Source organism: Cavia porcellus, unplaced genomic scaffold (genome assembly GCF_034190915.1).
Source record: "Cavia porcellus strain 051 isolate PalLab524CR breed Dunkin Hartley unplaced genomic scaffold, mCavPor4.1 scaffold_13, whole genome shotgun sequence".
NCBI lineage: Eukaryota > Metazoa > Chordata > Mammalia > Rodentia > Caviidae > Cavia > Cavia porcellus.
In genome coordinates this window covers 53,453,002-53,476,372 of record NW_026947496.1, presented here as the reverse complement: position 1 = coordinate 53,476,372, position 23,371 = coordinate 53,453,002, and the positions used below count along the sequence as shown (strand labels likewise).

The following is a 23,371-nucleotide window of genomic DNA, read 5'->3' as shown; positions in this document are numbered from 1 at the left end:
AAAAACTTTGTTTTCACATAACAAGAAGTGGATGTGGTGATAGGGTGGTTTTTAGCTCTAACTCACCATCACACCACTTTATCTGGTAGATTCTATACCACAATCCTTGGAAAGAAACTACTCAGCAGAACACCTCAACACAGTTTTTTTCCCCTTTGGAAGGAAAGTGCTGTTTTTTTTTTCCTTTCTTTTTCTCTTTGCAGTATGCTTCTTTTTATTTATTTTTATGTTACTTTTACCTAATTCTATTTACTTTCTTTTATATATTAATTGGATCTTTATTATCACTTTTCTCTCTTCTTTCTCTTCTTTTTCTTTCCTTTTCAAATTTCACTTCAGCCTTATTTTTCTTCCCATTTCTTTTTTATTATTGTTACTATTAAGCTTTATTAATTTTTAGCTATTTAGGTTACTATATAATATTATTGCTGATTTATATTCTGTTGCTAATCATGGCATAATTGTAGCTTTTTAGTAGATATTTACAGTACATTGATTATTTAATTTCTCTAATTTTAGGAACACATTCATGTCTAAACTATTCAGTGATAGGATATCTTGATGGCCAGCCCCACCAAAATTACATGTAATGACACGAGTTGATGGTTCCATATGTTCTTTCACATTTTTGAGCCTCTATGAAATTAGGTGAGACCACAGGATTAATTCAAAACAATGAGCTGTCGGTGAACATGACATAACTAAGCTAAAGTAAAACAAAAAACAAAACAAATAGTATAAGTCCCTTTAGTTCTATTCACCATGTGTTCCAGATGATATAACTAAAGAAGTCATAATATTAATGTATCTCAAATTAAAATTAGGAGAATGAACCCAGAAAAAAAAGGGGGAAAGATGTTGAGGAATTAATAGTTATCTGCTAAATCCAGAGAGACTGTCTGACTTCCCGAAGGAGAGTTGGTTTTTGGCCTTATGCTGTCACAGTACTTTGGTATGAACATTAACCAACAGGTTAAGCAACTGTAATTATTTGACTGAGTGCTCCTGTCTTCCACTTTTTCTTCTACTGAGCTTGACATCAAGAACACAGTGAGAAAATATATCTGATAAATGGGAAAATAAATAAATAAATGAGTAAAGAAGGGAAAAGTAAAAGGCACGTGTGGTAGGTAGTATCTCTGTTACACAGGAGTTCTATGGCTTTCTCCCAGTGTTTTCCCCTTCTGTTTTATTCCCAGTTTGATTAATTCTTTCACAAATAGCAGATCTACTGGTTCAAAGTGGATACGCTACAGCCTGCTGGCCTACCTGAGCTCCAAATTTATTTTAGTGCCTTTCATCCGACCAACATATTAAATGTTTTTATTTGGTTGGAAAATTTAAAATATGTACCACAAGTTACCCAAATATTTGGAGTTGTAACTCTTCTTTAAAAATAGAGCAGCCAGTAACAGTAAGATCTATTCCTTCATAACAATAATGATCTGAAACTGAAGTACTTGTGTTTCCTAAGCACAGACAGGGTTCTTCCACCGTGTCTTTGTAAACTGTTCCACACACACACAGGTTAACTTCCAGGCTCTGGCAGGCCTGACCTTTTAGTATCTACCTGTAAGTGCTTTAGAAAAGTAAGGTATATTTCAAAAGGTCTTTTCTGGAACATCAAGCTAGTGACTGTTCTGTTGATGCAAGAATTCTCTTTTTCAGTTGAGAATTGATCCCTGACTTCACAAATCATGAATAAAGTGCTAAAAACCGCCTGAGTAAAGCGTTTGTTACATATTATTCTGCAATGGTCACTGTCTACTGAAGGTGCAGGCGATTAACTTTTACTTGATGATTTCTTCCATTTTAAGGAAACATTTTTGATTTGGTCTTGATGTAGTTTAAATGCACTGTATGAACTTCCCTTTTTCTGAAAGAGTATAATTTGGTTCATAAATTGCAGATGGTGGATCATACTAAATGAATATCCTCATTGCTCAGAAAATTAATTCTTTTGACAGAATCATTCACTCAAAATGGAGTGAATATTTAACTTTACATATTAAGAGGTTTGAATAAAGTATCAATGCCTTCATTTTCATGTACTGCCTCCCTCAATAATTTCATAGTTCATTTCTTTTTTATTGAAGTTAAGGGTATTTCAGTCATATTTGTAAGCTTCCATTGCCAAACATTTTTCTTTCATTCATTCTCCCTTAATTTTTTATCCCTCCTAGTGTTGTTGTTTCTGGCTCCCTTGAATTTGCTGTCAGGTGGAAAAATGATCATGATCAACAAGCAGAACTGCAACAATTGACTTTAGCCTGTACAGGGTAGTGGTAAAGAGTAGAAAAGTTTAGATCTGGACAGGCCAAGTACACACCCAGGAATGTCCCTCTTCTGCCGTATGACTTTGGGCAACACGATAAAAGCTTGGGGTGAACCTCAGCTTCTTTGCCTATAGGATGGCAATAAGGATGAGTTATTATAAAGAATAAATTAGGGCACTTGGATAGATATAGATATATAGATGTATATGTACATATACCTAGTGCTCAGTCACTATTATTAAGGCAACATTTCTTACAAAATTTATATGCTACTATTAAATTTGCCAAAGTAAGTGGCCTTACGTGTATTCAGATCTTCCAAGTCAACACTTCTCACCACTAATGCCCACAAAATGGAATCCAGTCATTTGGTAGTCCACATTCTTGTCCTGAACTGCTCTTCTAAATTCTCTCTCACTTATTCTAGGCTCACCTGATTTTATATTGTTTTGCCCCTGATTGTGCTGTGTACCCTCCTATCTTTATCCTCTCTATTTACCATTCCTCTCGACACTGGTAATTGTCCTATTTCATATGTTTATCAGGACGTTTCTTGTATCTGAAGATCTAGATTCAATAATATCATCTCTCATGCTCCTTTTCTCAACCAATTGTACAACCCAGTTTTGGAACTGATAATATAGTATTTGTATGTCTTTTTTTGTTTGTTTGTTTTAAAACATAGTTTCTGTTAATAGAAGCAAATAAGGAAGAGATACAAATAATGAGGTCAAAATACATGATTTAACATTCGGTTTAACCATGGTTTAACATATTCTTGGAGCTTAATTGCCTTTAAGAAGGCCTTGGGAGTACGTAGCATGGAGTTTAAAGTGGAGCTACCTGGGGTGATGCGGACAGAGTGAGTTGGATTCTGGGGAAGCTAGAGGAAGTAGTGGAATAAGTTTTCGGCAAGTGGAGGAGGACAATCTGGGCTTCTGGGTACTGTGGTTCATTATGTAATTGTCCTCTGAATAAGTAACAGGTGCTAGCAAACATTTTCACAAAGGTCTAGAGAGTAAAGCTTTTTGAACATAATTTCTATGTTGCAGCACATCGATTTTGCTACATTAGCACAAAACCATCCACATATAGTATGAAACTGGTGGGTATGGCTAGTTTCCAATAAAACTTTGCTTGCATATCTGGAGCAGGCTGGAATGGGGCTTCGCTGTAGCTTGTTAATTTCTGGACCTAGATTCTTTATAAAAAAACTATAGTTTTTTTTTTTTGTGTGTGTGTGTGTGTTGGGGATCGAACTCATGAACTAGCACTTGCCAAGCAAGCACTTATACTGCTGAGCTAAATCCCCGGTCCCTACAAATTATGTATCTTTGAGGGCAGAGATATATCTCTCTCTGCACCTCTAACTACCAGTATAAACCTGATCTATTCTAGATATTTATTGAAGTTATATCCTTATTAAGTGTTTGCAGATTATTTCCAGCATACCGTGTTTCATGTTTAATAAATATCTGTTAATCGACTCTGATGTCTTTCTTCCTGTGCCATGTTTATGTTGACAATTACTATTTTAGTACTTCCTAAACATGCTCCTCATAGATTCTTTTATGAATTTTTCATTAGTTAAAAATAACATAATTTTTAAATTTGAGTTTGATGTTTCTTTTGCTGATTTAATTAACAGAATGAAAAATAAACATTAACAACTTTAAAAAAAGATCATCAACTTATGTACTAATTTATTCCAACTCGCTAGTACTGTACTTGTCTATAATTTTTTGATGACATGAATTTGGTGACATAGCATGAAGTTATTAGTCTCAGAGGTTGGCTGATGTTGGACATGGATGGGGTGAACGGATGAAGAAGGTAGTGATATTGACATGCAGATTGTGTATCCGGTATTCTTCATGCAAATGGTACTATATATATATATATATATATATATATATGTTTTACATTTTGTTTTACAGTAAACCACAGGACTTTGGAGATTTCAGTTGTGGTATGCAGGACTAGATAACCTAAAGGATCATCATGCTATATACAACCAAGATCTTAGATAATGTAAGTGTTGATTCATTGCTAAGCTTTTGGGAATGGTAGTGAAATAAACTCTTAATAAATCACCTGTTTCCACAAGGTCCAGAGAAGTTTTAGAAATAAATGTCAAAATCAGTACTGGGTCAAGAGACTCAGCTGTGCGATACTTCACAATAAGGAGTATTACGGTTCTGATTTCTGAATTAAGCTGTGAACTTGAAAATGTTAATGTGGTCCTGTATAAGACTACAAATCTTTTCTAGGAGAATAATGCCACATGTATACTTCTGGTAGTCCTCATGGTAAAAAGTAAATCACTGAAATAAAGTAAAATAACACACTAAGGGTCAGAATCAGCACTATTAAGATCTAATTCGGCATGGAAGAGTTGAGATACTGAGATTCAAACATAAAATATAAATAAATAAAAATGGAATAAAAAACCCAAAACTTTCAAGAATGACTAAGCAAATTAAATTTTTAAAACTATAAAATGTATCTTGAAAATGAAACTCAGTGGGTGAATTATACAATCACATACTGTTGAAGTGAGAACCAGGAATGAAAAGATAAATTCAAAGAAAATACTCCAATACAGTTAGTGAGAATTTAAGATACATGCAGAGTGGGAATGAAGAGGGCCAGCATCTCACTAATCAAAGTCCCAGAAAAACACATCAGTGTTAATTGTAGAAAAAAAAAATGGCCTGGGCTTTTTCTGCAGCTTCTGAAAGACATGTGCTCACCCATATTGTAAAAATCACATATTAGATGCATAGGTAACAACCTTAGAACTTTAATGAACAGAAGACTCAAAGTAAAAGAAAAGGCCTTGAGGGAAACTCCAGAAAAGAACAGATGAAGAGACTGCAGGTTACACTGATGGCAGAAGTGTCTGCAGCAATGAAGGAAGCAAGAAGGTACAATATATTCATATCTGAGAGAAAAGAGCAGTGAAACCCAAGTTGTGAACTGCAAAGCATTATTTTAAGAAAAAGACAAAATAAAAACATTTATTCTCTGAGAAGGTAGACCTAAAAGTGTAATTCTTTAAATCCAGTAACTCCATTTTCACCTGAACTTTTCTTTGTTGGATGTTTTAATTTTCATACACAATCTTTAAAGTAAATATCCAATTTTCATTTTTTTTTCTTGTGCAACAACAATATAACTGTTTCTAAGAATTTAAAATTTCAGCTAAGTCTTCCTATTTATTAGCACATAGCTGTTCAAAAATACTCAGTTTTTATCTTTTGGAGCATTTAGTAGTGTTACTTTTTCAGCTATGATATTATTTGTGCTTTCTCTCCTTTTCTTGCTTATATTTTGTATCAGTCAGTACTCACCACAGAAGCAAATATATATATATATATATATATATATATATATATATATATATATGTGAGTTTACAAGGTAGGTTCTAATGGCTGCCTCTAGAGCCAGGAGTGGAAGAATGCAAAAGAGTTCTTTGAGTATTGGAGGTCCAAAGGATCCAGTTCAATCTGTGGGGAGCCACTGTGTGGCGCGCCCAAGGTAAGCTGCTGAACAAACTGCTCCAATTCCAAGAAGGCAAGGCACTCCAAGGCAAGCTAAGGAATCAAGTTGCTACACAGAAGCTAACAGTAGCCTCCTGAGTGTATAAATAAGGCTGCTGCGGTTGTTGAGCAGTTCCTTTTCTCCCATTCCGAGAGCGGGCTCCATCTGACCTGTTCTCTGCGTTCTGACATTCATCTTTATTTCTTCATCCTCCACTGCCCTTCTCTGCAGGAATTTCAAGAGCTGCCCCGGATGCTGAACCAGTCAAAAGGGAAGGCCTGGAGCTCACTGTAGAGTCCCTGGTGAACACCTATCAGGAAGCTGAGAGGTCTGCACCACAAGGCTGAAGAGTGCACTGCAAACCTTGAGGTGGACATACAAGGTGATAGAGAAGCAGAAGCTTCTCTGAAGAAACAGAAGTAAGCCTCCTGTCTTTCCCATTTATATCTTCTTTAGGCTACAAGCTTATTAGTTATTGGAGCACTCAAACCAGGATGAATTTCATATTTAGCAAAACCTTTATCTGCAGCCAAAATTACAAGCCAATTAGTCTGGTATTTCTTAATCAAGCTGACCCAACGGTTTAACTATGGCATAGTTGTTAAAGCTTTACTGACTTTTGTTTAAATGCCTATTTGGGCTTTTGACTTCTCTGTCTTATTTTTTCTGTTGAATTACTTTCTGTTCTTAGCTTTATTCTTTGTCCAACGTTTTTAAAGGAGTTATTCTTTTCCTAAATTGCTAAAATGGATACTCAGGATAGATCATCCATTTTCCTGAACTTTTTAACACATGTGAGTTAGCTTGGTCATTCTCCCTCCAAGTATATCCCCAGACCAACAGCATTAGTATCACCCAGGAAGTTTTTAGGCAATTTCTTAAGTCCAATCTCAGATCAATCAAAACCATCATTCTGAGGAATGAGTCAATTTGAGTTCTGTTTGAAATTAATAACTGAAAATTGTTGATAACAGCCAATTAGATTAAAAATATATTTATGTTAGATCTAGGATAAAAACTATCTATGCAGGTGAAATAATTATTTTTCTGTCAGAAAAAATTGTTATTGAATATATGCTGAACTGAATTCTATAAGAAATTTAGAGAAGATTTGACACTAATCCTCCTCCAATTTTTTAATGACTTGAAATTGAATTTTTCCTCATACCTGGAGGCAAGTGTTACACTGATACCAAAACCAGAAAAAAAGATAACTACAGGCCAATCTCCCTGATGAACATAGGTGCAAAAATCCTCAATAAGACACTAGCCAAAAATATACAGCAAATTGTCAAGAAGACCAAGTGGGATTAATCCCAGGAATCCAGGGATGGTTCAACAAATGCAAATTAATAAATGTAATGCACCATCTGAATAGGGCTGAAGACAAAGATCACATGATCATCTCAAAAGATGCAGAAAAAGCTTTTGACAAAGTCTGAGACTCATTCATAATAAAAGTCCTACAAAACATTGGAAGCGATGGTGTTTACCTCAATATAATAAAAGCCATCTATGAAAAACCAACAGTCAATAGCATACTGAAGGGTCAAAAACTGAAAGCTTTCCCTCTAAAGTCATCACTTCTATTCAACATAGTGCTGGAAACATGAGCCAGAGGATTAGACAAGAGAGAGAAATATAAGGAATAAGGATAGGAAAGGGAAAATTACCATTATTACAGATGACGTGATACTCTACATGGAAGACGACCAAAACTCCACCAAAAGACTTCTAGAATTAATAAGGAAATTCAGTAGCATAGCTGGATACAAAGTTAACACTCAAAAATCAATAGCATTCCTATACACAAACAACAAGCTCACTGAGAGAGAAATTAGGGAACTAACACCTTTCACAATAGCATCCATAAAAGTTAAATACTTGGGAATCAGTCTAACAAAGGAAGCTAAAGAGCAATACATTGAAAATTATAGTATTCTGAAAAAAGCTAAGATAATTATACAATTAATTTCTGTTAGCTCACTAGAAAGAACAATTTGTACTTACATTGTTTGATCAGTTTTGCGGACCTATATCTTGTAATCTGGCAACTACTTTGAAGATAGCAATATATGCAATATAATAATCATTGTTAATTTCCTATTATCTTGTTTTGAAATTCTGTATCATTGTTTTTATTGTTTTCCCCTCTTTAAATTAAAAAAATAAAAAGATTCATAAATCAAGTTTTTGTATGATTATAATATACCCTATTTTCTTATATCAGATAATCTTCCTGAATAATAAAAAATGTATTTTCTTAGCTTTTTTCAGAATACTGTAATTTTCAATGTATTGCTTTTTAGCTTCCTTTGTTAGATTGATTTCAAATGATATCAAAGGCATTTTCTACATGATAATTAAACATTAGTTTCCTTAAGGCTAATATTCAAAGAAGACTTTTTAGCTCTTTTATAAAATTAGTAAAGAAATAATTTTGACTGAAGAGTAACAAAAGAAAAAAGCTCACAGTAACACTCGTTCCAAACAGATGGTTTCAAATAGTTGGAATGCTAGTCTGTGCATGGTTCACTAGTTCCTGAAATAACACGTTAAGTCCGTAAATACTTTTGAAAAAGCAAATATACAAATCAGATGCAATAATGCACTTCTCTTACGTTTGGTATGGATATTGTCTCATTTTTAAAAGAAATGTCCACGATCAAGAACACATTGTGTGCTAACTATTGCTAGATATAACTTACAATTTTTGTGAAGAGAATAATATGCTAGAGTAGCAGTAGTGCTAGATAAAGACAAAACATTTTGATCATTTGAATTTTAAAGAAGAGTATCAATGAAAGAAAATTATAGGTAGAATCTCAATGTCTTATTAAAGTCCAGACCCCCAAAAATTGCAATTCATTTATCACTAGTATGTAAATCAAAGAAAAACATTAACTTGTTCATCAAGTTATACTTTAATCACCAGAGATGTTCAGTGAGATGATTTTATCATTATGTCTAAATTGACAACATGTGAATGTTTTACTGGAAAATTAAGTAGAGTTTATACTTTCATAAGGAAAAAATATCTGGTCAATATTTTTAGTATAAGAAGTAAGTTTTATTTTTTTAATAAAAGTAAACCAAAAGAAGTATTTTAAATCTGTAATCAAAATTTCACTTAAAGTAATTCTAAGATATTTAAAGGGGATAAACAATGAAAGAGAGCAAGTAAAAAAAAATCACTATGAACTAGGAAATGGTAACACATTTTGAATTTATGCAAAAATATGAAAATATAAGTTCCACATATTATTGATTACTAAGATTATTGAAATTAAAATCCCATTGTAGGAATTATGTAATATTTTGCATTCAAAAAGGAAAACATTATAATTTCTATATACTAATAGTTGAATTTCTGTGTGTGAATGACATGACTACTTTTTTACTGGAGGTTCTGTACATGTTTATAGTAACATATATTTAATACATTTTACCAAATGTGTTAATGTTGTTTTACTGTTAATGCGTATTTTTTTGAAAAGAGAGATATATCAGATACCTGCTCATTTGTGCATGTTAAAGAGATATAAATAGAAATTTATTATTCCTTTTTTTCATTAATAATTAATGACATAATTTTATAGTATACACATTAGGTTTTGCTAGTGCTCTATAGAATGAAGACATATTTAGATAAGTGCTAATACTACTAACATGGCATATCCCTTTTACTTAGCTCATAAATCCATTCTCTCTAAAGCGCACCTACAGGAGAAGAATTAAATTATTGTATCAACAATAATTATTTTCTAGGATGGGATTATTTCTAAAGTTAAGAACACAAGCCAGCATAGTAATTGTGAAGCACATTAGATATTCAAGTATTAGGTTTCAGAAGGGCTAGTAGTCTGCTTCCCAAAAGTCTAGGCGAAGCTTGACAATGGCAGAAAACAAATAAAAAGGAAAATAAACCAGGAATTTTAAACAGAATAAAAACCAAGCACATAGAGATGAGATGTTAAGAAAAGTAAAGGAATGTAAATAATAACTTTGTTGGACTGAAGTGTTTTATTGATACTCTTCTGGTTCTTTCCCCAAGTCACAGGTGGATGAATGTATGGTGGCGAGCAGTTCCTGAACCTGAGAGGTGCTTGTGCACAGCCACAGCTTTTACACGCCAATAGAGACATTTTTTGCCAGGTACATGTTCTTGGGGGATATCATACTCTATGTTACTTTCAAAGTCTACCACAATCTATGCCATTGATTTTTCCAAGATGGAAAACTATTATCAACAATATGATTTCTAAAAAAGGAGCCTGAGACTTGGGACTTCAAAAAAAATCTTAAAATGTGAAACAGTACAAGACACTAAATCTGCCATTTGTATGTCCTTTTTTGAAGCCGGGCCTTTTGCCCTGAGCTGTATCTGTAGCCCTTCTGTTTTATTTGAGACTGGGTCCCCTCTGAGTAGGTGTGTTGAATAGTCTGGGCTTAAACTTGCAGTCATGCCTCCGTCTCCCAGAGCGCTGGAATTCTAAGTGTGCACAATTATGCCTGGATCAGGCCTATTTCTTTTTAATCCAGACCTGTGATTTATTTTATTTCTTCTTTTTAAAAAAATTTCACTTAAAGTAATTCCAAGATATTTAAAGGGGATAAACAATGGACGAGAGCAAATAAAAAAATTACAATGAATTAGGAAATGGTAACACATTTGGAATTTATGCAAAATTCATTTATTTATAAACATATATAAGATGCAAAATTCATTTATTTATAAATGAATTTATTTATAAAGATATATAAGATGTAGAATTCTAAAAATTCATTTCTTTGTGGAAAGATGACTCAACTTGGCATCAGGATAATTTTTTTCTATTTTTGGGCTGGTTCTTCAAGTTTCAGTCCTTTAGATTTCTTACCTTATAAAACTGGAATAAGGAAATGAGGAAATATATGTATGAAAAATTACCTTAGGAACTCTTAAATGGATACAAAAATAAAACATGATCACGTTATGTTAAACTGTCCTTATAGTCAGGTATTGTTTTTAAATATTTTTTAAAATATTGTTTTAAAGGATTCCTAATTGATAATATACCATTATTATAAAGCTATCTTCTCAGCTATATCATAAGACATTTCTCTCATTTTCATGGATTTACTTTTGATGCTTATCAATTTTAGAAAGTGAGGAGAAAAAATAAAATCATTCATTTTCATTTTTCATTAATAAATGCTATTTTTCCCATAAGCACAATCAATTTAATCTCTGCAGTTCTAGAGGTTGCAATTTCCAAAATCAAGGCACCAAGAGACTCAGTGTCCGGTGAAGGCTCATGCTCTGGATTTCAGGTGGCACCTTCTTGCTGTGTTCTTCCTTACATGATGGAAGGACAACAAATTCTAAAACAGCAGCTTAATTTATATCCACTTAAATCTTTTTTATGCTTGGAGACTTACTCAAAATGCTAATGACACAGCTATGACTATGGTACGGTTCTTACTCCATGGACTTCATAGTCATGGAAAACAAACCTATTAGCATGATAACCACCAAAAATCACAATAGAGACACAGCCTAGTAGGTTGTGTTTAACTTAGGGTAATGATAGTAGGTCACAAAAGGTCAGTTCATGATGTGAAGTATTATCCTACTGTGTGTTTACTCCTTGCAGGGTCTAGCATCTGTAATGCATTTGTGCACAGCAGGTGGGAAAATGAGGATAGGATACTCGAAGAGGAATTTTGTTTCTGATAATTAACATGCAAACTATCTTATCTAACCATTCATCACTGAGTGTATTTTATGTCAACTATCTATATCTAGTTTACATGTACTCTTTTCAATCTTAAGAGTCTATAAATATGAGAATAACTGAATCATTACTTATCAGACAATATATAGCAAGACTTTCAATTTTAGATTGATTAGGGTATAAAAGTTATGCATATTCTCATAACTTTTATTGGTATATGTTTGTAGTACAGAATGTTTATATTCTATGTGAGGAATTAGTACATGTATTTATCTTAATTCCTCTTATTCAGTCCCCTTCCCTTTTCTCTCTCTTGATTAACCCCTCACATTTTTGTACATGTGTGTTTTTGGACAACAAGTCACTCTGATAAAAGAAAATAAATAATTTAGGAGATACATTTTATCCCAATTTTGTTTTACTAAAATAATATTGATTTTATGAGCATTACTTTGCATATTGTATTAAATGTTAATCAAGTATTTTGATATGTGAAAAAATAGGCACTGATAAAAACATTTTAGTTCATGGCAAATATAAACAATAAAAAAACAGCAAGTACAAAGATAAAATAATATTTTATGTAAGCAAAAATGCTGTTTCTTATCATGTTATGACATTAAGAAAGAAAAAATGTTTTGATTTAAAAATCTGTCAGCTATCATGTAATTTAATATGTAGTGACATATACTGCTAAAAGGTATATATTAACATTAAAGGCCCAAACTCCAATGATTAATATTATAGTGATGACAGAAGGAGAATGCCTAATTTTAATCCACTGTTTATCTATGGGGGTAATTTATGGATCACTCGACATGTTTTAATAGTAGACATAAAAAGATATCCTCTAATACCCACTTGCTTTCAAGATCTGACATTTGTAATTACAAATACAAAGAAATACCAAAGGTTGCCTTGATTGGATATGTATACAAATAGCCAGTCATCCTATGCACAGTTTATAAAAGTGATCTATTAATAACAAAACTGCTCCAAAGACCCATGGTCTCTTAATATTCCAGCTGAATATCAAGGGTTGACTTAAAATGAGGGCAGAAACACAAAGAGTGGTCAACACATTGATTTGCCTGCCAAATATAGTTTTACCATCATAAATCTCAGGCTGACAACTGCATAAAGCTTTCTTCACCCAAACACTGCCAAGTAAGGGCGTTTATTCACTGATTGGCTGATAGTCTCCATGACAACTGATGCCACAATTAGACAAGTACAATCCCACTTTCAAATACACACACAATTTATTAATTCAGCAAGACTTTGTTGACGATAGATTATGAGAGAAATACTATTTTGAGACTAATGTATTTGCTTCTTATCTAGAGTAAAACAAATAAGAAATGATGAAAACAACCATTTAATTAGATTAAAATAAGTTTGACAAGCAACTCTGAATTTAAGTGTTTTTAATAATTTTATAGATGTTTCATTCTGTAAACTCAATGACTATTGAGTTAATCTTCAAGTTATTTTCCTATGGGCCCTTTTTAAAAGGGTCGGAAGGAATGTGACTCCAATTTTCTACACACTAAAAAGATAACAACAAATATTTCTTTGGCACTTGAGAGAAAGTAATTTTACTCAATGTTGAATGATTGTATTAAATTTAATAGATATTCATTTGTGGAGACCCTAATGAAAATTGCAAAAGGAGTCATTTCATTTGCTTATTCTTTGTCTACAAAGGAGCTACATTATGGGAGATGTTTCTTAAGAAAGAAGGACCATATAAATCCAGAATCTAAGCACTAATAAAGCAGAGTTTAATGAAGAGTCTAACAAAAATAAAATTGTATTTGTGAACTTCTATTCAATTTCAATATGCCAGTCTTATCAAATAACTAACTGTAATGTTGACCTTCCTAAATTCTCAATATTCTCCTATCATTTGAGCTCCAAGGAATGCATGAAATGATATTAATGAAGCTAAACCTTATATATACACGTCTGTGTTTCCATTTTTTTATGTTTATAAAAATACCCAGCACATTGTAACAATATATGTTTTACTTCCTGCTAATTGGTTATTTTTCAAAGTCAGGATGCTAAAGTAGGATGTTTAATATGTATAATATAATGTTTCTATATACGTACATATATGTGTTGTGTTGATTCACTCTTCTGTTGCTGGGACAAAACACTCAGCACCCCTAACTTAAAGAAGTAAATATGGGCTCATAGTTTGAGAGGTTTCAGTCCATGCTCATGACTCCAAGGCAGAAACAGAAGGTTTTGGGAGAAGAAAGCTATTCACAGCTAGGACATAGAGCAGGTTGAAAAGAGCCAGAAAGGAAGGGCCCAAGGATCCAGTGTTTCCCAAGGTGATGTCCCTATGTATCGCTTTCTCTAACTAGACCCTACCTCCCTGTAGCCTATTAAACTGTGAATTCATCAATGAATTAGCCCATTGAGGAGGTTAATGATCTCACAATCCAGTCACCTCTCCAGGAGTCTCTTAATCCAGCCAGGTTGGTAATCAAGATTAAGCACCACACATGTGTTGTATAAATCATCACTTATATGTATGACAATATATATCACATGCGTGCAAAACAGGCAAAAATTAGGATTCACACTAAAATATTCATAGTTGCTTATTTTTGGGCAGTGGTAATGGAACTGTAGATAATTATTTTTTGTCTTCTTTAATATGTATTGTTTTTACTGAGAATGATATAATTGGTATCCTAAGAAGAGTTACAATTCTATAATCAATAAAAATGAGTGAGAGGAAGGGACTGATGGGAAAGGTTGATTCATGGCAGTAAGTTATAGTTAGTTAAGATGAAGAAGAACCAATGTGCTAGTATATACAGTAGTAGGATACACATAGATAGACACTGTGCTGTATATTTTAAAAAAACTAGAAGAAAAAAGTTTGGAAGCTTGAACCATAGAGAAATGATAAGCATTTGATGAGACACATAAGTTTAACCCAATTTACACATTACACAATGTGCATTGTATGATCACACATACATACACATGCTTTTTGTCCTATGTATTAGTAGAAACATAAATTTTAACTTTTAAAAGTGCACAAAGACATGGTGGAAGGCTTGGGCCGTGGATGCCTGAGGGTGTACTTTAGCACTGCTCAAGTCATCAGGATGCAGGTGAGGAAAGAAAAATAAGTGTATTTAGGACAGGGGAAAATAACAGAACTAAAAGTCTGTTACCATTTTACATCAGTAGTTAGCAACCAGGAAGGGACACTGACCCAGACCATATTGTCGATTGTAACTGTTTTTCCTGTTTTTCTTTTACCTCAAAGCATTGTAACCATTTCACCATCTTCTGACCTTCCAAGGATTACATGGGTTTTGGAGCTCAATCAAGTGGAATAATTCTGAGTCAGGTGAAAATAACAGAAATGTGAAAAACATCCACTTTTTTACTTCACTTTTCAAGTTATTGTCAACTTTTTAGCTAACATAAGAATTAATCAACAGTAATAAAAACAGCCAATCACAGCACATGGTTTCACTGGAAACATCACATTCATTGTTTTAAGATGTATCCTAAATTCCAAATAAAATCTCACACAGTCATCCATTTTATAACTATAGACAAGTAATGGAAAATCTGAGAAATTTATTTAATATTTTGCTTGCCACAGTAACATGACTTTGGATATCTGAAATATACAAAAAATATACAGAAGTAATAAGCACCATGAAGATATATTTAATAGTTTTGAAATACAAAATCTAAGGAGCTTTAGAGGAACATCAATTTTCAATTCTTGTTTCTGTTTAAATCAATCTAGTATTTAGTTATTTTAAAAGATCCTGTAGGATCAGGGATATAGTTCAGTTGCACAGTGCCTGCCTGGCAAGTGTAAGATACTGAGTTTAATTCCCATTACCAAAAACAAAACAAAACAAAAACTGTAACTAATTAATTAAATTTAATTTAAAATAGTCTTATAAATGAAATATACTAAAAAAGGAACTAACAATAAAAATCAATGAATGAAATGTTTTTCTCCCTTTCTACATTAATGCTTCCTGTAAGGCACCAACAGTGATGGAAAGAAGCATAACAGTCTTTGTCTTCGAGGTCATTACAATTTAATGAGGAAATAAAATATATAAGTATGAAAAGCCACAATCCATTGGATGGACAATATAGATGATGTTTGTATAGGCATTCAGACTAATGGTCTACCTGTTTATGGATATGCATGTATTTACATTATCATGTTTGGTAGCATTTAAAGACTATATTATTTGATCCATATATTGCCTGGACACTTAGTTTTTTAAAAGAATATCTTCCTAAATTAAATTTATTGTCAATGAAAAACAGTTACTTGAAAACTACTTGAAGTAGGACAACAATAATTAAAAACTTGAACCATTCCTCTTCAGAAATGGTACTGTTTAAATAGGCCAACTTTAGAAACAATCCCAGAATGCAAAATATTCTATCTTATTCTTTGACTCTGGGTACAACCCAGAAGCTCATTTTAAAAAGTTGGCTCAGCCTTTAATGAGGTTGTATAAATTAACACCCATATTTACCATCATTTTAACATGCCTGTTTCCTAAGAATATCTCACATCAATTTCCCAATAGCTGGAAGGGCTCCCATTATTATGAAAGTCATTTCTATTGCTTTATAATACTGTAGAATTCTCTTTGTTTGTCTAATTTGTCCTTTACCTAATAGTTGGTCTCTTACTTAATTAAAGTTTACTGGAAGAATCAGTCCACGGGATCGTAAATGATTATGAAGATGAAATCCAAACTACGTCTTCTGAAATGACATGTTCAATTTATCTATAGGCCACTGGTGAAGTGCCTGGAATCAGTGGATTATGGTGTCTAAAATAGATGTTATCTTTTGTCCAACAACTCATCTAAATTTCTTTGGGAAAAAAAATAAATCCCTGTTTTGGCCTGGATTCTTCCCAGAAGGCAGAACATGAGATAAGAGTCTGAATGAAGTAAGCTCTCAGGAAGAAGGGAGGGAGTTAGGGAACAGAAACAAAGTAGAAAGGAAGGGAAGATCTCTTAAGGGTGTGTTCCTAAATTGGTTACCTGCACTGAAGGCAGTAAATGCACAGAGAACATGTCTCAGAAAGTTTGCCTCAGGGGCACACGAGAACACCATCCCTTGGCTCCCACATCCCATGGATCAAGAGTGGCTCCACTGGATATGAACATGGTTGCATGGTCAGGTTTTATGGCAGGAATTTTCCTAACAATATTTCCTCCCAAGGTACCACAAAAACCTCAGAGGTAAAGGAGGGAGATTGATGCAGGCAAAGTAGTCTCAAATTGTAAGTGAATGAAATTAGCTACTTCCGTCATCACTGTTGTAAAAGAAGAGGTGAGATGGGGGATGAGGAGACACACAGTAGATCGTGATGCCACCCTTCATTCCTTCACCAAATCTGGCTTTGGAATGGGCATGCGGCCCACAGCACTCTCTTCCAGGTGGACCTGTTTATTCTATCCACAAAGGTACATGACCAGTTGGATAAACCCTACTTGGACTACTAAGGTGGGGAACAGAGAGACTTGGGTTTCCAGTGGCTTTCTTATGTGACCATAAATATTTGGCTTTGTGATGCAGGCAAGCAACAACAGACACAAGCAGAACTATGACATCCCAGTTCCTATAGCCCCGCCTTTGATATTTAGAGCTGCTCTTACTGCATTCTTGCCATGAGAACCAACACATTCCAACTGCAAATCTGTTGCATGTTTAAATTAAATTGGGTTGGTTTTTGGATGCTTTCAATGGAGTAGTCACCAGAAGAGACCGGGGATGATATAGGAGATATTTCTCTCTCTCTCTCTCTCTCTCTATCTCTCTCTCTCTCTCTCTCTCTCTCTCTCTCACAAATGTGGGTCTTTACTATTTTATTATTGAAAAATTTCCTGCACACTACCATCATCCTTTCCATCTCCATTTCCCAGGGCCAACTTTCAGTTTTTCCAAGTTATTTTTTAAATTTACCTCCATGTTTTAAAGAATATGCACATGCTTTAATTCTTGATCTATCATTTCAAGCTCATGGTAATTCACCGATATTCTGTGATCTTTTGCTGTGACTTGACATTTTTCTCTCTGGAAGATTTTATGTTCCTCCCTTTGAACCCTGGGTTCTGAGATTTCCTGTTCATTTACTTTAGTGTGGTTCTATTGCATCCATTGTCCTGAATGGTGAATAAGTCTTTGAAATTCGGAATCTCTAACTTAAATCTCATGCTCTTTATTTCTTTAGAGGGAATTAGAAACTGAAGTTTTTGGAAAGTTCCTCCTCATAGTCCAGCTTTCTGTCTTTTAAAAATTTTGTACTAATTCTGAGAAATTTTCACAATTCTGTTAACCAAGTCCTTCTAAGATTTTATTTCTCCTACATTATTTTTAATAACTAAGAGCTTTTTTTTTCAGTTATTTCAACATCTCTTCTGGTTTCATGGATTCAATTTTAGCTCTTATCTTGGATACAAATGATAAAAAATTTAAAAATAAACTTATACACCCTCTCAGTAGTTTACTTTTTCCTACTTATATGTTTAGTTTACTGAACTTCGTCTTGGAGCATTTGCAAAATAGCTGGCAGGCTTTGTTTGCTTGCTCATATTTAAACCTGAGAGACTGAAGAGGTGAAGGGAAGTTGTGTGTATATGACATCATCTACCAACACTGCATCTCATGGTACGGTGCAACAGTAAGGATGGCCCCTTGGGGAAACACCAGGCAGTGTCTTAGGTTCCTACTCGTAAGCCGATCAAATACACTGAAGAAGAATCTGTCTGCAAGTCATGAGGTGTACAACTGAGTGTTCACTTTCTTCTGGTGGGGGAGGGGTATGATGATCTCAACATTCTCCATTATACAGATCTTTATTTGATTTCTGTGTTTTTTGGGGAATCTCAAGTTATATATGGCTTCAAACATTCAGGCCTTCTCTTAATTACAAAAGTGGAACATATTTCTCTTTCCAATGTTAGAAAAGAGGCAGATGAACTTCATAGCAACCAGGAGCTGTTCTGGAGTCTGTGTTCTGTACTGTGGTCTGATCACAGTATGTGTGAGGTTAGGGGTCATAGCTATGACCATGCTGGGTATGTCTGATTTATTCTTTGGTGTGAATATTTAGATGGTGATAGATGTGCGCGTTCATTCCAAGAAAGATACTACCAGGCTTCTGTTGATTTTCATGAGCCTCTAATGTTTGGCAGTCTGTTTTGCCTAATTTCTCTTTCTTACAACCAAGAATTCTGACACAAGTGCTACTCCTTAAGCGGTATGGTGCCTAATGACAGTATCTAGAATGCCTAAGTTCTGTTCATGTAATCACTATATGGCGTTTACACAGTTCCATTTCACCACAACACAAGGGCCATTTATTAGTTAAAAAATTATGGGATCCTTATGTATACTGAGTTAACAATAAAGATGCACAGTATTAATTAGGAGTAAAATATCTGTGATAGCATCTTCTGAAATTTATACAAACTTTATTTAGTCAGAAGACCTAAAAAAGGAATTTAAATCCAAAATTTCTCTTAAGGTTACATAATCAAAACATTGTATTTATTTATTGCAGATATTTTTTATGACCTTTCCTTCCCTAAATCAGCAATTTAGAGGGAATGCCTACATTTTTACAGTTTTTCCCAATAAAGCAAGAGAAAAAATGCTTCACTTTGAACTCACACTCAAGAGCCTACTTAATTTGTTCACAATGTGTTAAGAAACACTTCCTCAAAAATTCTGCCCATTCTCTGTACACATTCTATATTACATATCTTTTTGTTCACTTTATATTTAAGCCCACAAGTGTTGAAGGTTAGCATTTTCTGAGGTAACAACCAGAAAAATAGCCCTTTGGCTCATAGTTTCTCATACGAAACAAGTATTCTGGCTCAGAACTGGCATTACACCCGATGTAAGGTGTAATACCAGTTGTTTTTCCTATGCTCATCCGCCACTATACAGAGCAAGAGAAGGCATTAACTAGTAAGCCCTACTTTACTTTGTTAAATTTTTCTTCAATTGGACCTCACACAAATTCTAGTTTTGGCTGAAACTCTCTGATTCAGCAGCAACAAAACACAACCAACCAAAGGCCTCTTCTGCTTGCTAACTGTGCTACCCGGATAGTTACTGATTTCCTGTCAGCCTCATGTGTTTCATCTTTTAAAATAGGGAAATAATACTTGTTTTTCCTTCCTCAAAAGATTGTTGTGAAACTCCAGTGAGGGAATTGTGTACGTGACAGCATTTTATAAGTAGAAAACTATCTTTTTCATAAGGCTGATATTCAGAGAGGCATAGACAATATTTTTCTGTTTAAGGCCAACCTTGTCTGTTAACAATTCACTGATTTCCACAAAAGCAAATGTAACATGAAAAAATGTTCATGCTTACCAAGAATAAAATAAATGTACTTTCAAACAACACAGAGATACCATTGTTTACTTATTAATAGCAATGTTTAGAAAATAAGGTTATCTGGTAGCAGTGAGACTGGGTTGAAATGGACTCATTTAAGGCAAGTAAGACGGTAATAATAGTTTTGTCAAATAATTTGACAATACACTGCTGTCGTGTATTCAAACATTTCATACCTTTTTCCCACTCATTTAATTTACAAGAATCACTGTAAATGTTTCGCAGTGTGATTATTTGTAATAGTCCAAAAATGGAAACAAACTAAATGGCTAAAAATGAGAGAATGGTCCAACGAATTTTATTATGTTGACACTTTGGAAATGCACACAATGATGCCACTAAACTATTCTTTTAGAAATTTTCAACAAGCTGGGGAAGTGGTCTAGATACACGTTTTATAATATATATTAAATATAGTACATATATGAATATATATATATATGTTATCAATTAACAGAAGAGAACAGGATATTACATCTGTGTGTGGTATATATTTTAGGTGTGCCAAAAATAATCTTACTCAGAACTAGTATAACAAAAAATATGAATGGAGGTTGTCTCTGGATATTGGCATTATTGGAACTTTATTTTCTACTTCCCTATACTTTTTAGAATTTCTACATTAGGTATGTATTCGTGTGTTTGTATGTGGTCAAAATTTAGAAATGCTTTTCAGGGTCATGATATATAGTCAGAGTAAGAGGAAATATCCTCTTTATGTCTTAAATTTTTAACTTAAGGAAAGCAATGATAAAGACTCTTTGGGATATAGACATATCCAGTTCTTGCACACAATTGGCTTTATTCCTGACTGCCCATTACTCTACATACTCCAAGAGCACGCAGAATTTTTATGCTGGCACTCAGTTCTGTGACAATCTGAACAATCTTGCTTTCATGGAAGTCTTGGGAAATGTCGTGCTTCTTTAAAAGTGCGTCTGGAAAAGTTCCTAGTTTATACATCTTTGCATCTGATTTCTATGACAGAGAGTACAGTCTAACAGCAAGCTACTCAGGCAGCTCTCAGCTTGTCTCCCCATGGGAAGAGGTCTACCTATGAGACATGGGTGTTTTTAAGAGATAACACCATTATAGTTCGATCCCTTAATGCAAGTTTTCCCTTTTAGTCCTACTATACCACTCCTCAGGGGACAACACTCGCTGGCTACCCCAACTGACAAGACATTACAGGCAGAGAAAAGAGAAAGTGAGACAGAGACAGAGACAGAAGGAAAGCAGGCACAGAAAAAGCCTTTTATCTAGTTGTGACATATGTAAACTAGTACTCCAGAATAAATGCTTCATGATATTCATTGTTTGATATTCACACAATTTTGCTAAATTCAGTGCTATGTGTTTTATTTTTCTACTTTAGGATTTAAGTGGAGTAGAAATGTGTCAGCATGTCTTCCAAAAATATACAGATTACATTTAAATTATTTTATGGTCTATTTTGTAGAAAATACACATTCAAAAAAAAAAAAAAACAGTGGTACATTCATTACAGTAGAAATCTCTCCAAGAAATCAGTTTAAATAGTGAAATACTTATAAGCGGTTCATTAAGAACTGAGACTTTAGGCTTAATATTAGTAACCATTAACAGTTCCACACATCTCTCCACGCTGGAACAGGAACCACATCAGCAAAGTGGATACCAGATCTCTTTTTCGTTTTGAAGGTTAAATATTTCCATGATTTTTTCCAACCAAGAATTGGTGGTGCCAAAAGAGCAGGATCATGTCCCTCAGCTCTGAGAGAGCAAAGACTAAAAATGTGACTGAGTTAGGAAGCAGTGACAAAGCTGGGGGAGCTGCAAGGACAAAGAATTTCCATTTTGGGTGAACAATGGCAGATCAGTAGAAAGGAGGTTCTTTGAGGAAATGCCAGTAGGAAAATTAGGTCACATGAAATGCACGTGATAAAGCAAAATAAGACAAATGAAGCCAGTAACACGGGACTGTCTGATTTTTAGTTTTAAGAAAGGAGAAATAAGAAATGTGCAATTCACATATCTAAATGTTGGCTGGAGTAAAAATTAGATGATGGAGGTGGTAGAGTAAGAAATTAGGTATATTTTCTAAGTGAATTTAAAATGCAAAATAGAAAAAAAGATGCACTACAGTATTAAATTCTGGTCCAAATGTAGGGATTGTAGGAAATTGTAAGCCATATCATGGAGCTTCTAACCTAAAGATGGAAATTTAAGTATAGTTCACAGCATTAAAGACACCACTACAAAAGAGTATCCATAATATACTGTGGAATAATAAAACATATTTGCAATACAAAACATATTCAATGATGCCATCTTGTAAAGAACTGTAAGTTATGTAATTATGGGGGATGCAGAGAAAATTATAAGAATTCCAATGAGAATGAATAATATCTCTATGGGTCCTTCATTTGCTTTTTCTCCAAAATAGATCACTTTATATTATTAAATTTCATTAATTCTAAAATATATTTTCCTACATTTCTGAAAATTAGGATTAGCATTAAATTATGGTTCACACGTGGCATATAAAATAGTGGTGTATTATATAATCAAGGCATCCAAGAGTCAACAAAATATAATTCTAAAACTTCTAAAGGAAAAACATAGAGAATTTATGTAACTCCACTTCTCTGACATTCGATGCCCATAGAAAATAATTTGGTACTTACACTTCTCAGCCTTGATCTAGTTATAAGAAACACGAAAAATATTCAGAAAGAAAGTGAAAATTCAGTTTTCCTGTTAGCTGACTATGAATCATGATGCCAAGCTTACACTAGAAAGCATCTGAATTATTTCATTTTTCATTTTCATGGCTGAGGCATCAAACATCAGAAACCAAAATCTTGAGGTGATCCACACTCAATCTCAGCAGAGATATTAGAATATTTAAAAATTCTTATTTGTAAAGATATTGCAGACTGAATTATTAAAGACTAAATTTTCAGAAACTAAATCAGCCCCCAAAAGCAAGATGATCTTTATTGCAGGTTTCAGATCAGAGGCATAATGTGCTCCATATGGCTAACTGCATTACGGAGCTGGGCAGTTCCATTCAGCACCAGCTGAAGCCTCCACAGGGTCTAGGGTATGCAATATTGTTAGATGAAATTATGAATAATTCCTGGGAAATTCTTAATGAATAATTTCTTTCCCCCCTCATATGTGCCATTATGGCCTAGACCCCGAAGAAATTTCTAATAAAAGTATATTACATTCTCTTTTCTTCATTAGTAACTACAATATGTATATCATTGATGTCAGGGGAGTACCGCATAAACTTATAATCAGGTATATGGTGCAAAGTATCACAACAGTAGTATTAAAATACAACACATCCGAATCTACTGATATGATGTATTTTTTTATGCTATAGACCATGAAATTATAGAATCTCC

At 33.8% G+C, this 23,371-nt stretch overlaps 1 long non-coding RNA gene across 1 annotated transcript; it reads left to right on the top strand.

Moving 5' to 3' along the window:
- Positions 1-4,202: 4,202 nt before the first annotated feature.
- LOC134478422 (uncharacterized) lies at positions 4,203-17,985 on the top strand. The gene is made up of 5 exons (XR_010051039.1): positions 4,203-4,307; positions 6,052-6,239; positions 9,875-9,975; positions 14,833-14,916; positions 16,255-17,985. It is a non-coding gene; the product is annotated as an uncharacterized LOC134478422 (long non-coding RNA).
- Positions 17,986-23,371: the final 5,386 nt, after the last annotated feature.